Raw genomic sequence first — 16,402 nt, 5'->3', positions numbered from 1 at the left:
TTACAGGTTCACTCAGCACACTGGAATGAAAGGGGTCGCAAGTAGCGCTGAAATCCACAGACTGGCTTCCAGGAACAAGCATTTCGGAACCGTTCAAACCCTTGAGGACAACGGGATACGAGCCTGGGTCATAGTGACCTGGCCTTTGATACGGTCGTTAAGGGTCAAGTTAGGGGCTAATAGCATCATACCTAAGCCTCGACCCGTCACGCTGAACGGTCGTACCGTCATGTTCAAGCAATAGGTTACACATCAGAACATGAAATGTTCACTTGTATATCAGTGTAAACAGCTGTCCGTCTGCTGTTCTATGTAGCCTAGGTTTGACTCTCGGGCAGAGCAAGTGTAACATTGTTTTGGCGGCCAAGGTGTGTTTGATTTATTTGGACCTTGGCTTGAGAAATTGATCTAACGAGAAGACAGTAAAAAGAGTCTGTCGCTACTGTCTAGGTATATGAATTCTTGTTGTGGGTTATTTGAATCAAACACAAAAGCTTCATTCATCTATGTAAAATAAAGATATGACTATAAGAAATGTGATGAACGTCTGATGGTTGTTCATCTTTACCTCCAAATCAATATTGATATCGGGTGCTGGTTACTGTCCCAAGGAAAGACTTTCCATTTACTTTCTTCTTTGTCTAGAGAAATATAGATTTACCGATTTTAGAAAAGGTTTTATAATGGTGTCAGCGACTATCATTTCAATCATGAACGCTCTCTCTCTCTCTCTCTCTCTCTCTCTCTCTCTCTCTCTCTCTCTCTCTCTCTCTCTCTCTCTCTCTCTCTCTCTCTCCCGTCCTGCCACATGCTCATACATAGTATTTGCATACAAATTATCCGTCCATTAGATGTAGACTACAATATATTGTGAAGTAAAGCCTGTTTGTTTAGAAATCACTAAACAACTTGGTAAACCGTATATTGCGATTCCATGAATATCATTATTGGTTCAGTTTTATGCTTAAACATACATAATGTATAATTTTTTGATATATAATGACGACAGATATTGTTATACTATGATTTAAACTTTACCTTCTCGTGATAGCGGGCGCCTTGGAAACTGAGGATGATATAAAAAGAAGGCTCACGACGTAAACCATCAGTTAGGATTGACAGCAGTATAAACGCCTTCTCCAATTAAACCGATCTCTTCCATGTCTTATTCCTCAAAGCTAAGTCTCGTCTGATCGTTTACACAGGTTCTGATGATAGAAACAGGCCTTCTGTAGTAATAGACAGACACAAATATCCCTAAACAGTGATAATTAGATTCACTTTTGTCCCCACGAAAACAGATTCAACAATGTTTACCTTAACGCTAAGTTGATCCCTTGATTGTGGGGGGCTTCGGAGTGAGAGACGAGATGTTTACCTCGATGGCGTCAGTCCTTTGTCTTCAAATGAAAAGAAGTGTATTTTGGTAATGTCAGATCTCTTTGAATGATTAGTATATGTTCTTAAACGTAACAGAGAGTTTGTATGCTTGTGGTTCTATTTAAAAGCTATCATTAACATCTTGAACACGACGAAACGACCCTAGGTTTTATATAAGGCTGAGGTCAAAAGTCGGGACCTCATACAGGTGTGGTCAAGGGACTTATTATCGTTCACATGTACAGGACTCGTCATATATACATCAATGACATAATTGTTTAACATCTGTACTACGTACTCTGAAGCGTATGACGTGGAAATTATTCAAATTAAGGGAAAGTACAGCCCATTATGTTGCAACCAACTCTACCCGAATATATAATAGTCTCAACGGTCATTACTTTTAAGAATAATACAGAGCTCAGGATGATGTTTAACTCCATGGAAATTACTCTCTCACTATGGATGAGGCTGTGTAAAATGACAAAGACGAATTCTGCTGTCACTGCCATCATCAATTATATACGATCATAGATGGTTTGCAATTTTTGTCCGGCTGATCGTCCAGAGCTGACGGTTAAGACCTGGTCGTTGGATATATGCCCTTCGTGCGTCGAAACTTTTATAGTTTTACTTTGATGAAGATGTTACTGTGATAAAGAGAGGGAATCCTTGTGTCTGGTCCAAACATGTACCAATGCTTTGTATCTATTACGGCAGATTTATTTGATTGATTGATTTGGTCTATTTTAAAGGTTATTTGGCTACCAGGGGAAATTTGAATTTGTTTGAGTCGTTTATATATATATATGTATATATGTATATATATATATATATATATATATATATATATATATATATATATATATATACACACACATGTGTATGTGGGTGGGTTGGGCCATTTTTTCATCTGTTTCCTTGCGCTACCTCGTTAACACGGGAGACAGCGACAAAGCAAATAAATAAATAGATAAATAATATATATATATATATATATATATATATATATATATATATATATATATATATATATATATATCATTTATTATACACATGTTCGTCATCGTATCCTGCCACAGAATAGGCGAAGCATCAAAGAAAACGTAGCGGTGGAAGGACTAACTCGTATATATAATATATTTTTAGTTTGGCTACTTAATTTCACTACGGTTGTCGTGTTATTTTTTTATTTAGTATTAGTAAGTTTTATATGAAAAAGTAGCTTAATTTTACGTTGCATGTATCAATTACTAAGTACTTAAAAGTTACCAGATTTAGAGCGTTTAGTTCAGCTATTTTCGGCTAAATTATTCAGTCAGTAACAGTTTGAGATCGACAGTTCATATTTGAACAATTTTTGACTACTTTTTAATATGATTTTTTTTTTAGAAAATGATAATTCGTTACTTTCTGAATATCTGAAATATACATGTCGAAATTGTGGTGGTGGTGGAAGTGTTAAGCTCAGGTGTGGTGGAGCATTGTGACAGTTGTAAGGTAGTTCGAGTGTGGTGGTGTGAAACTGTAGTGCTCGTTTTTGTGTTGATTCTTACTACGTGTGTCAGATAAGGCTTGAAGGTATGTGAGAATTATCTCGATAGTTTTGTATCTAAGAATAACAGAACAGCAATTTGATATACATCTTACATTGGCTTAGGAAGGTTCTAGGACAAGCAAGTCCCTAACTACATTATGACCAGATTAATTTGTTTACATATAAGATATTTTGATGGAACGGTGACGTGACGTGATATGATGTGATGAATACTGTGACTCAGCCTTTATTTGTAAGTTGATATCATAACTGGTGATGAGACTTTCAGTTTGATGGTAGGTGAGGAACGATACCACGAAAAGACACCGCGCTCGTCTTACAGTTTACCTAAGTGGGTTTTTATAAGATTACCTATCTTAATGTTTACCATCTTATGAATATATGAAGCAGTATATTCAGTCCTCTACGGTGTAGTTTTGCTCCGTCATATTCCATTGTTTCACCATTATTTCTCTGTCTTAGCTTGGGGTTGGGAGAGTTATTGCCACACATATTGCCTTGTTTCACCTCACACACACACACACACACACACACACACACGTCAAGCATAGAAAAAATAAGTAATTAAGAGAAGACAAAGGCGAAACTATCAAGTTGGTTAAAAAAAAAAAAGAAAGAGCTGTTATGTCAGCCCTGTAGAGTGGTGGGAAGATTATTATACTCGTGAACTTCAGGTTTGTGGAAGTGCACACGGTTAAAACTCACATCGCTGCTACCAGTTGTGGGAGTTAAAGAGTTAATCTTGTATTGTCATTCATAGAAGTACGAAAGAATAAAATGCGATAGTTATCTGTTCTCAAACGATAACGTACATCAGTTAATGTACATATCACGTATCACCGTAGAGTCGAGGCTTCCGTTAGAATCATCCAACGTTGAGTTGTACTTTGGTTTCCGTACTTTAGTCTTTATACATTTCCGTTCACATTAAAGTTTTCTCACCCGATATTTGTTACTGTTTGATGAGGTTGGCCTCTTGGAAAATTCGAGGTTGGGTGGTTCAATGGTCCTGATGGTGTGGTGCGTGGCCCAGGTGGTGTGGTGTGGTGTGGTGTGGTTGGTACGTGTGGTCACGGCGTTGCCGCCCACCGCATCTGTCCCCCGCCCCGCCCTGCCCTACCCTACTCCCCCGCCTGACCCCAGTGGCCTACACCAGCCCAAAACCCCGCCTCCGTAGCCCCACTGCCCCCGTTTATTACCGTTGTTTGGCCCCCCTCACAGTGACCTCTGACCCCGGGGCTGGTACCGCTCACTCCTGTTCTCACTCTCACCCATACCTTACCCATTCCCTCACTTTGTATAGTGTTCAATAACGCATTCACTGTCTTTCAACCGCTGAAAACATTTCTCTTATTCTGTAACTTGTAATATCACTTAGTCTTGTAGTCTGTATCCTCTCTTGACACACCGCCCACAGGATGGGTAGGAGTACACGATAGATTCATTGCCTTTGCAACACATCTACTCGTCTGCTGAAAGAATATATGACGACAATGACACTTAAACCTCCAGGGTTGAAGTGTAGATCAGAAAGGTACATGTATCAGGTACGTCGGAAAAAACCAGGTTTCCGGGAGAAGCAGAAACTGGTTTCAGCTTGGATACGCTTGTGTGTTTGGTAACCTGTCGACGATTTTCCTCTTGAGGGCTAAGACGGTCAGGAATTTTGTTTCGGACTGCGAGTGTGTGTGTAGCTTGTCTCAACGGCGTCGTAGCGCATATGAATCCAAGAACCGCTAAAGCAACGACACAGTTATGAAATTACGTTGCTTCAGTTGTAGTTAAATGAATGAAAATTGATGAGAACTTTGCAACGGCGTTAGTGATTTGGTGGATATTGATGTAATGTTGATCTCAGATATCAGTGAAGATTGTCTGTGAGCGGATGCTGAGGAGAGTTCACAGCTCGAAGGGGGTACAATAATGTCTTGTAATATGCACGATATGCATCGACAATCTAGGTATATACTCTCCTGAAGTTCTCATAATGAACACTGTGTAAAATTCACATTAGGAGTCTTCTTTTAATCTTTTTTTTTTTTTTTTTAAGAATTTTCAAGTCACTGGTTCCTTTAGAATTGTACTGAGTTCTTTGTAGGCTTTTAAAGAGATTGATTTTAATGTGACCATATTTCCTTCATGATAGAAGCAGGTAGAACTTGGTTATACTAGGCGTGATGGTACATAAGTATATTGTTATCAGTTCAAAATTTCAGTTGCTTAATCTTTCATCAGTAACCAAGTCTTTTTGATAATAGCTGACTGCCAAGAGTACGCCATGATCGTGGCCATCACGGGTGAATGGAAAAACAGTGACTGAAATCGTCGAAGAGAATGACAAAAGTTTTTGGTTCAGTGATCTGGTCATTTTGAATAAGGCGACTTTAGTCCTTGAACGTCGTGTCTTTTACCCCTTGAGGACAACAGATAACCTTTATCACTTAGACTTCTTGAGTACTACAACTTAAACTCCTGTGTAGGATGACCCTTTACCTCTGGTAGTGTAGGATGACTTCAGCACTATGCTTCTCCAACTCCTTGAGTACACTCGGTCGAATCTTAGGCTACCTTGATTTAACCCCTTAAGAACTATGACCTAACTATGCCAGTGTTATGAATAACATTTTGACGACGATAGATTAACCCTTTTATGCCATAACCTGACCTCAAGGATAGAATAACTCAACACATTGTGTATAATGATATACTTCCGTGGAATCATTTGCACCAACCAACATACTCCAAGAGAGCAGTGGTTGAGTTCCAGACTAGCTCGACCTCCTTGCACGGGTAAGGAACAGTGGCTTGGCAACGAGAACTGATTTTTCAGTTTGCCGCAAGACCATAGAAAACTGTAGGTTGCTTGCGTTACAGTATGGTTTCTACCAGCTCAGCCTGTGCCAGTGTTGACCACGATGCTTTATTCTCTCTAAATAGGTCATCGTGTATGAATTTGGAGATGTGTACAGCGGTAACTTTATTAGATAGTTTACTGAGGGAAATATATGTTGCAAATGAGTATTGCATCTTATCCAGTTAAACTGAAACAGAAGATGGAGGGTAAGCGGCAGGAGGCTGACACCACGAACAGTATGATGGACCGACTGACTGGCTAGGTATCAGATGGACTGATCGAGTATACAAACAGATCGACAAAAATAAAGACTGGATGACATGGTAGAGTTATGAGGGTATATCTATCATCAGGAAAAGTGAGGGAGATATGATAACCCTGTGAATCATATACTATCATGCCTGATAATGTGATAATGAGAAGGAATCGGCTGCATGATAGACACTGTATATAGGCTTCAATCCTAATGGTTACTGTCCTCGGCTCCTAATGATAGCGAGTCGAATCCTGCTGTCAGAAGGTCATTATGCATATACCTTTTGTCTGTGTTTTTCTCCTACTTAAAGCTTTGTACTTCTGATCTCTTCTAGTACTTTAGAGAGACTGGAAGTGATACCCAGTTGCCTGTAATCCTCTTAATGGTGGTATGGTATGATTGTTTAGGTCGCGCGCCGGTGGTGTAACAGGCTGTCTCAGGAAGCGACGTTATTTCGAAAAAGATCAGGAGGTAATCGTAGCTTAGAGGTGAACAAACATACGATGAAATCTGTTCTTGATATGGGGGAGTCGAGCTAGTAATGTGGGTGTGTGACTATCAGTGTAGGAGAGGCAGGTTTTGGGATTCACATCTGGCGTCAGGTAGACTAAACTAGTGCTAGGGGTTCAGTGTGTCACTGTGTACACTGCTAACTCACCCCTCCTCCTCCTCCTCCTCTCCCCCTCCCTCCCCGGGCCTAGTGTGACCACCCGGTACGCTACAGGTCCTGCAGCTGCGGGCCATTAACCGCTACACACCCACCTCAACCCCGGGGGTGCGGTGTGCAAGGCCCAGCTGGCGGGATGTGGTCGGACACAAGGTCAGGGCGACAAGTTCAGGGTCAAGGGGATGGAGGCGAGGGAGGGTTGGGGAAGTGTGACCCCACGAGCCAAGTGCAGGGAACTCCTGTGAAGCAGGCGTGACTCACCCCACGCCCTTGCCGTGTTCTCTCATGCGTCCTGACCCCCAGCAGGTTTTTATAGTTATCTTTCATGACCGACGAAAAGTACGCGTGAAGATGATGTTTTTATCACTCCCTTATGGAACCATGTACGTAAGGGAGACTTATATAACACACACACACACACACACACACACACACACACACACACACACACACAGCTGTGTTTCCCGGCTGACAATGTCTGAGAACACGTGTTCTGTCATCATTAAAGATCGTGGAGTTCGGAGGGTTATGTCACTCGCTGGAAATTCCTTTATCATTATTGTAAGTCTGACGAACACGAAGCTATCGACTGTGTGGTATGAAAGGGTAGAGAGAGGTGGAGGGGTTTGACGTATAGAAAATTCACTATTGGTCGGTAAAATCGGAAAGTCTTAAAATTACAGTTAACGCAGACGAAAGTCTGCTTTGAATTGCAGTTACTTGCAGACAGTCCGTCGAACAGACTGGTCCACTACGTCGAACCGACGTATCAAGATTGTATGCAAGACTGGATCATGCCGCTGGCTCGTTCATTGCCTCAAGCACACATTCATTATTCGTTATTAAGATGCATCGAACTTCGTAAGACCAAGTTCGTGTCCTGGTTCTCTCTCTCTCTCTCTCTCTCTCTCTCTCTCTCTCTCTCTCTCTCTCTCTCTCTCTCTCTCTCTCTCTCTCTCTCTCTCTCTCTCTCTCCAGCGCGGTTACACCCCGTTACAATGATCACTGTGAAAGTTAGATTAGATTAAAAGACGTTCGCTTCTTGCCGTGTTTCGCTCTTTGGCTCCGAGACGCTCTACTGCTCCAGATTTTTTTCCCCTCTGCTCCCGTCTGCAGTTGGACCGCGTCATCCCCTGAACGAGGGTGGGAAACGACAGATGAAGCGAGGCGCTGAGTGATTTTTCCCACACGATGATGATGACCAAAGCGAACGTGTTCTCAAGATACGTGGAAATCATAGTAAGGAGGTGTGAGGTTACAACATTCATCATTCACGGTCCCTTTGTTCTGTGTTTCACTCACATATCGAAATTTAACACCTGGATGTTGGAGAAATCCGGCAGATTACTACATAGAGGAAAGTGTCTCAAAGTCCATCATCTTTGGTGGCTGGGGTCACCGCCAGGAAGCGTATATAAGGACTGAAAATATTCTGTCCATCGAGGCCACGCAGGTGTAGGACTCTGCCATAAGAGATCGATGATCTCGGCCGGCTCTCTCACGTAACCTGTGATATTAGGTCCAACTCTCCCTCACTCAGGTGCTCGATACCTGCCTCCCACTTGTCATGGTACTGCTAAAAAGTGACCCGCATGGCGTCATGACTTCATCAGTCAGTGCCGTGGAAGGTGTAGCGTCATCCGCTGTACCTGAAGATGAATGGACGTGTTTTAGATATAGAGATCAGTAGTTTGACCACGAACCGCAGAAATACTTGGCCTTGACGTTAATTTCTTCTCAACTCGCCCACAAGGAGTGACAAGCTGTTAAAACCTGTTATGAACAGTTAAGGTCCGACTTGAAGTTCATCGTGTCATTGCTCGAGGAGCACCTGTTTTAGACACATGGAAAGTGTCGACACCTGGTTTTACAAAAAAGTAGAAATAATGCTAAAAAGAACATCAAAATTAAGGCTTTAGTTAGCCCACAGAATCCAGTATTGGTTGATGCGAATACAGAGCATTCTTCGTCCTGGGCGCACCGGTACGTGGTGTGGTCATCATCACACCGGACCGCCTCTTGGATTTCCAGCTGGTGCTGAGTTTGTACCTTTCACAGTCGGATGGACCTGGCCCCGGGGACCTCACACGATCACACAGGCAGTTTGTACCCTTCACAGCTTGATGGACTTCGCCAGGTCACACTAGCCGTTTGTACCCATCACAGATGCGCGTGTTTACAACATAACGGGTCCTCTTTTTATCATCATCATTTATTGCCTCACTTGAGAATGATATGTGGTAATTCAGAAACACATTTAGTATTCGGTTTACATGAAGTGTGTTATTCTCTGGTTTTCCATGTTTCTTTTTGAAGATGATTATATGACACACGTTGTAATACACACAGCTGTGGTGTCCGAGTGGTTAAGGAGATGGTCTCGAAATCCATTGGGCCACGCCCGCACAGGTTCGAATCCTGTCCACAGCGTTGCAACATTTTCTGAAGACTCTGTAACAGGTACTGAACAAGGGAAGGAGTCAACTAGAAACAGAATCGTCACTGATAAGGACGTCTGTTGAAAGACTCTGATGGTGCCCTAAGTTCCTAGTCCTATCTGATAATAGAAACAGGACAGTCAAATAGCACATACCTGCTGCTGGAAATTAGAAATTGGCTTCCACAACAATATAGCATCGCTGAATATGATTTCACGCACGGTCTTGCCTTTAGTCGAATCCTGGGCACACGACAGTCGTCTCAAAGCCAACCCAGATGTTCATCCTCCCCTCGGGGCTGGTCGATAAATGGGTACCTGGCTTAGGCTGGGGTAGTAAAAACTTGGTACATATACAACATTAAGAGACGGAGCAACACGGTTGTAAAGCTCTCTCCTCTTGGCAAGTCAGTAGTAATCACACACAAAGTTGTTAACGTTTGTGTTATTCAGTCATTTTGACCCGGTCTCTAGACGTTTAGTGAATACCGTGTATATTTCAACATGAAAGCCCCACAGGACGGGTGCTAGTGCACAATAAATCAGCTATTTTGTGTGACAAAATGAGAGGATGATGAAGAATAAGAGTTATCCATGACTGGATGACATGATGATGTCAGTTGAGGTCTTGGGTTGGACTCTTCACATGACGTCGGTACAATAAAATGAAAGAACGTAAATAACCAGAGGTAACTCAAGTAAGGCCCCTCATCTTGTATTCCATCGTATATTAACCCATTGCATCAGGTCTTGCGAGCGGTGTGTTGTTTACGGGATGAGAGAGCTCTGAGCGAGTCACCTCCTGTTGTTTACGTGTTGTGGATGTGGTGGTGAGACACGGGTCTCTCCCCCGAAGCTATGTGTGTGTGTGTGTATGTGAGTGGAGGGGGAGGGGTGGAAAGGCAGATGGTTCTCATGATACAGTAACGTGACGTGTAAAAAAAAAATAAAAACCAGCAAGTGATGATGCTATTTGAGAGCCGAAGCGAAACTCGTCAAAAGAAAGTATCTTTAGACATGATTAACGATGTTTTTTTCGCGCGTGTTTTTGATCATGGGAACTTTCTGTTGGTGTTGATGGTCATGATTCGTCATGTGTCCACACACTGGGGAGTCGAATCTTGACCGCCACAACAGCTTAACATCTGGCCACATGATACTTTGAAGAAAGTTTTGGTCGAATATTAAAAAGTGAAGTCCCTTGCCTATTATATCAACGATCTCCAGCCACATAAAGATGGCTTTTTTTTTTCTTTTTCTTCTATATTGTGCTCGCCCTTTCCAGCCCTAGCGAGGTAGCGTCGGGAAATGAGCCGTCGAGGAAAAATCCTCGCCTCTCTCTTTGTATCTTCCTCTCCTAATGTGATAGTTCAGGTGAGGGAGGATTTACTGCCTCCCACTGCTCCCACAACCCCCATCCGACGTTCTTCTGCGACATGTAAGAGATACACGGGGAGATACGGGTCATTGAATTAACCGTGTGTGTGTGTGTGTGTGTGTAAATTATTTATCTTTAGTGCGTCCGTGTCTTTTATAGAGCGAGCAACTTCTCTTTAAGCTCTGTACAGGTTGACAGTCACTGGTGGAACATGTCAAGCATCTGGAGGTTGAAACTAGAAAGGTTTACCCTTCACGCTGGACGTGTCTGTGATTGATCACGTACTGAGTTTCTCATAACTTTTAGTGTTGCTCTTTTTATGTTTCTTACAGTCTTAGAACAAGTACTTCCATATCACATCAGATTTTACTTGGATAATTGTATGCTTTTCCTTAACGTTTGGATGTTTCGTTGGGTTGATAAGGCTATGTTCTTCCAACTTCATATATAGTCAATACCTAATGATTATTTCCACCTGGTACTTCAGTTGTGAGATGGATGAGCGAAGAGCATTTTACCCCAGCACACGCAGAGAAACAGTATTAGGCCATTGTCTAATTTTTTTTTTATGCTTTAAGAAGATTGCTTGCAAGGTTTAATAGCTGCCACGAAGTCGTTTTGTGCTCCCAGAACACATCCAGCTTCGTAATACCACGTATTATTTTTCTCAGAATTCCTTGGTCGTTATCCGGTTGGGTCTGTGGTCATCACGTTTTACAGTTATGTAGTGCCTGGTAGTTTGCAGTATTTCAGGCTACCCTATATAGTCAGTTCATTCATTTGTAGGTTACCTATTAGAACGTAGAATACGTCGCCAGTATTTTTGTGTTATGGCTCTCAGCTTTCCAACGCCTCCCATAGGAGAACCACCTGTTGTTTCTACCCTCTCTACGCGGGGGTAGTGACCCCAGGAGCAACAGCTGGTCCGCCGTGCACCCTCTGATCATCTGGTAACGCGCTGCTGGAGGTGAGCAAATTGCCTGACGTATGTGTCTGTTGGCGCACATCTATGACCACAACTTAGACCGTTTTCTTTTCACGTTCAAAACTGTCTGCTGGCACGCGTCTTTTGACCGCAGCTTACCCGTATTTTTCTCGTGCAACCCGATTCCGACGTTTCTGTTGGTATATAGTTCACATAACGATTGTTGATACTACGCATCGTGTTTTTACGTGTGCCATCAGTCAACATCCGTGAGTGTTGACACGCATCGCTATCTCAGCCTGACTCGTTATTTTTTTCGTTACTTAAACATTTCCGTTTTCTTTCCGTGTTTACATCACGTTCGAAGGTAATGAAACACGTATAGACGAAGAGATGTTTCCGATCGGGGATCGACTAAACGCCCACTTCAGTTAGAGTTCATCACCTTATCTAGTGAGAGAACAGAGTGTCTGAAACTCATCTCCACGAGATAACGTAATGGGCTTGGCGAAAATTCCTGTAGATTATGATATGAAAGAGATGCCTATCGATTTACATCTTCATGTATATGATATATTGTCTGCCAGAACCACAATTACCGTATAACTAGCAATACCCTACTTGCTAATTTCTCCTTAGTTGCAAAAGTCAGTAGATTTAGATATAGGAAAACTAACATTCGATGAAAGTCGTGGAAAAGTGCGTGTCATGAAGACGTGTTTTAGAGATTCATCGTGGTTCTAAGACTGGTGATTTCACGAGTCAAGAAGTCACGAGTGCAAATTCTGGTGCTTTTACTAGTTTCGCAACACTTAGTCACAAATATAGTGTACAATATATATATATATATATATATATGTATATATATATATATATATATATATATATATATATATATATATATATATATATATATATATATATATATATATATAGATATATATATATATGAGTCCACGGGGAAATGAAACACGATAAGTTCCCAAGTGCACTTTCGTGTAATAATCACATCATCAGGGGAGATGTAAGAAAGAAGTATAACAGTCATTTGATCTACAACGAAGAGATGTAGCTCGATAGATGTATAGTAATGGTTACGAATACAGTGTGTAGAGAGATAAAGAGGTATATATCTGGTTCCTCAGTACAGAAGTTCGGTGCCCACATATCGTGGGTAAGACAGACGTAACGCCGTTAAAGTCTGCTAGTGGTCCAGGGGAGCCAGGTGGACGATGTGGCGACGTGATCGTTGGAATGCCTGACGGACATCAACCAAGGGGCTTGGCATTCTGTTGGCCCCGGGCACATCGGCCTCATTAACGGTCCCGCTAGAATCGCGGTGGAGCACGTCCCTCTGTCATGGTGGCGTTCGTCCATACCTACCTAGTTGCCGGGATGGCCTGGGGAAGGAAGTGTGCGGGGGCTTCAGGGCCGATCGTTGGAGCAAGTGTTACCGTTTAGTTGATTTATTGGTTCGGCCCAGGTAACTGATGGGATACTGGTGCTTAGTGTGTGTGTGTATGTGGGTGTGGCAGGTATGTGGAATCGAATTATCTCTTCTCTTACAAGTATGATCATTGTACATTAGAAAAAGCACCAGAAAAGACATGATTTCCAAACTACAGGCGTACATTAGTAGCATATCCTGCGCTGGTGACTCGTCTTCGTGGTTCAATGCTCGCACTTTCAGTAGATAGGGCGTGTACGGTCTTTGATTTAATTTGATATTTGATTTATTTTAAACTCTTGAAGGAAGTGTTTATTTCGACGGGTTATATTACAAAATGGAGTTGTTGGCCTTAATGACCCCGGAAGGCCAAGGAGACTAAGACCCAAATAACCAAGGAGCGAACCACATTATGACGTGTGCTGAGGGGAGATAATCTGGACACTGTCGTGGTTGGTTAGGTGCAGGGGGTTCGTTCAGTCTGGGTGGTTTGTGGAGCGTCAGTAGCTGAGGGAGGGAGCTGGACATAACCCTCCCAGGTCCTGGGGGGAAGGGCGGGGGGTTAAGTATCCTTCGGTGATTAGTGGCTATAGTCAACCAGACGGGGGGGAGGGAAGGTACGTGGTAAGTGAGTATATGGTAGATTGCCTCGAAAGACTATGGGTGTCAGGGTGAGACGCTGGAGTGTAAATAACTGGCCCAAGACGAATCTCGTCAGAACTGTGTACATGGAATCAAGGACGAGGAAAGAATAGAGGGAGGGGAAAGGGTGACTGTGGTGACAGGGAGAGGGGAAAAAAAATGCCTCTAATTCTTTACCTGTTGACTTGGTGTAGTCGGAACTTTAATATTCGGGCGGCAGAGGACGAAGAGGTAGTTATAGAAGTAGGTATAAGTTATCGAAACTGGATGATAGACCACTCGGAATGCCAAACCATGAAAAAAAACGAAATCCTTGATATTAAGGTAGACTGAAAAAAAATCGAAGATGTATATTGATACTTTAAGAAAATAAAAGGGACTAATGATGGATAGTCATTGTATGGTTAAAAAGGTTAATAATCTGGTGTTGATTACGATAAACGTGGAGAAATCCAATAATTTGTTCATATTAGGTATAAGGTTTTATAAATATGGCTGGGTAGGGAGCAGTAAATCCTCCTTCGGCTACCTTACCTGATTAGAAGTTATTATTGATGTTATTATGAGCAAACTGTCTGCTGGCGAATATTAGAGTAGCTTTCAAATATTTGAATAAAGAATTGTTTAGCAAAGCTGTTCATATTGGACGTAAGGCTAAACTAGAATATGCTTCCCTAGTCTGGTCACCGGACAAAGAAGCACAACGAGCAAATAGAGAAGGTCCAGAGGAGGGCAACAAAGATGGTGCCAGAATTATAAGTGCTAAACTGGAAGAGAAAAAGTGTTTATATATATATATATATATATATATATATATATATATATATATATATATATATTTTTTTTTTTTTTTTTTTTTTTTCCGCTGTCTCCCGCGTTTGCGAGGTATATATATAATTGATGGACGAAGTGAACAGTGAACAGATCTTCATGAGATTTAGGAATAGGACAGCCAGATTACATAACATGAAATTAAGCTGGAAACTTGTTAAGAAAAATATAAAGAAGTACTTTTACAATATCATAGCGCTGGATGAATGAAATCAAATGACTGAAGGCATGGTCGATGCAGATAAGCATACTTGAATTTAAGAAGCTGTGTGGCAGGAGAGAATGTTCCAAGAGATGGAGGCGGCCCCACGAGCGTAAAACTTCCTCCCCATACAGTACAGATGGGTAATTACGCACCGATGGCTGTACTGACGTATGGGAAGTTTTCTTACAGTTATGAAGTTGTCCCCACCCTCCGACCCTCCCACCCCGCCCCTACCCCACCCTTTAGAATCAACCACCCGCCCACCACAAGGTCCGTCTGGTGTTTGTTGCTGCCAGAGCTGTTGACCCACTTATAGTACAGCTACACACACACACACACACACACACACACACACACACACACACACACACACCACGTGTTGCAAGGGCTACACTAACACCACGTGTAGTTGGATCACATGGACTACACCACGTGTAGCTGGACCACATCGAATACACCACGTGTTGCTGGACCACATGCACCGCACTACGTGTTTACTATACTACACCATGTGTTGTTGGACCACATGGATCACCACACTACGTGTTACAGGACTACACCACGTGTTTCTAGCCCACGCCACGTGGTGCTGGACAACACACACACACACACCACACGAAACATTATACAGCTGGGACACCTATATCCTGAGGCCGTGTGGTGCCTCCTGGTACTGTGTACTGGAGCACGATGGTACGACCCTTTTTATGCACGACCCCCTTGTGTGTGAGTGTGCGAGCCTTATGCACGATGGTAAAACCTTTAAACACGCCGAGTTACGATCCTCGATCACGATGGTATGACCCTTGAGCACGACGGTAGAGCACGATGATACGACCTTGTGCACGACGTATGACCCTTCACAACGGTACGCCCTTGTGCACGAGGTTACAGTTCTTGTGCACGATAGTACGACCCTCGACCTCGAGGGTTCGACCTTTGAACACGAGGGTTATCAGTCGTTTTCCCTCTACAGACCAATCTGCAGCCTGGCCGATAGCAACGTAGGTCAATAAACGCTACACTTGCGTCGCGAATCTTGATCAAAAGGAACAATTTTTAGTTTAAATAAAAAATCTGTCGAGTGATCCATGGTGAAGGGGCCGACAGACTATCAAACTGTTCCTGTCTCCTGTGGAGCATCAACTCCACTCTTACCAAACTGAAAGGTTCTGATATGAGGGTATGTGAAGTGTGGTGGACACTGGCGCAGCGGTATCCGTGAGGGTGTCAGAACACCCTAGACTGTGGACGGTGGACTGAGAGATACCGTGTCATGTATCAGTGAAACCATCTCTCCAGGAAGCTTATATAAAGACAACTGTCTCAAAGGCTCCTCTATGTCCTCTCTCTCTCTCTCTCTCTCTCTCTCTCTCTCTCTCTCTCTCTCTCTCTCTCTCTCTCTCTCTCTCTCTCTCTCTCTCTCTCGTGAAGAGACAACATCTCACCTTACTACCTTCTCCCCAGCACCCTCTTCTTCTCCTACCCTTCCTTCTCTCTCTCTTTCTATCTCGCTCATCTGACCTTAATTTTTTTATAGGCACACAGGCAGTGATGTAGGTGACCGCCAGGCAGAATGACCCGACGTGGTGGTGTTACCACCTTCCCAGCCAGTGGTCCGGTTGTTGGTGAGGTTCACTCGTCCGTTCTCACTTTCCACTCTCTCATCCCTCGCCTGGCCCCTCTCCGCCAGTCTTCGCTGGAGTGGAACATTATCACCGTTGCTGTTCTTCATCTTGACGTCAGGGGCATCTTAGAATTACGTAGGGAGAGTCTGTGCACCTCGGCATCCGACCTTGACCAACCCCGGGGTGAAGAAAGC

General features: G+C 43.0%; 1 protein-coding gene and 1 non-coding gene across 2 annotated transcripts in view; one reads left to right on the top strand and one right to left on the bottom strand.

Moving 5' to 3' along the window:
• Positions 1-16,402, bottom strand: part of spz6 (Spaetzle domain-containing protein 6) — a 78,778-nt gene that overhangs the window by 49,777 nt on the left and 12,599 nt on the right. The window lies entirely within an intron of this gene.
• On the top strand, positions 9,064-9,145 carry TRNAS-CGA (transfer RNA serine (anticodon CGA)). The gene has a single exon. It is a non-coding gene; the product is annotated as a tRNA-Ser (tRNA).

Source organism: Panulirus ornatus, chromosome 46, assembly GCF_036320965.1.
Source record: "Panulirus ornatus isolate Po-2019 chromosome 46, ASM3632096v1, whole genome shotgun sequence".
Classification (NCBI taxonomy): domain Eukaryota; kingdom Metazoa; phylum Arthropoda; class Malacostraca; order Decapoda; family Palinuridae; genus Panulirus; species Panulirus ornatus.
Note: the sequence above shows the minus strand (reverse complement) of the source record. Positions and strands in the feature narration are given on the sequence as shown.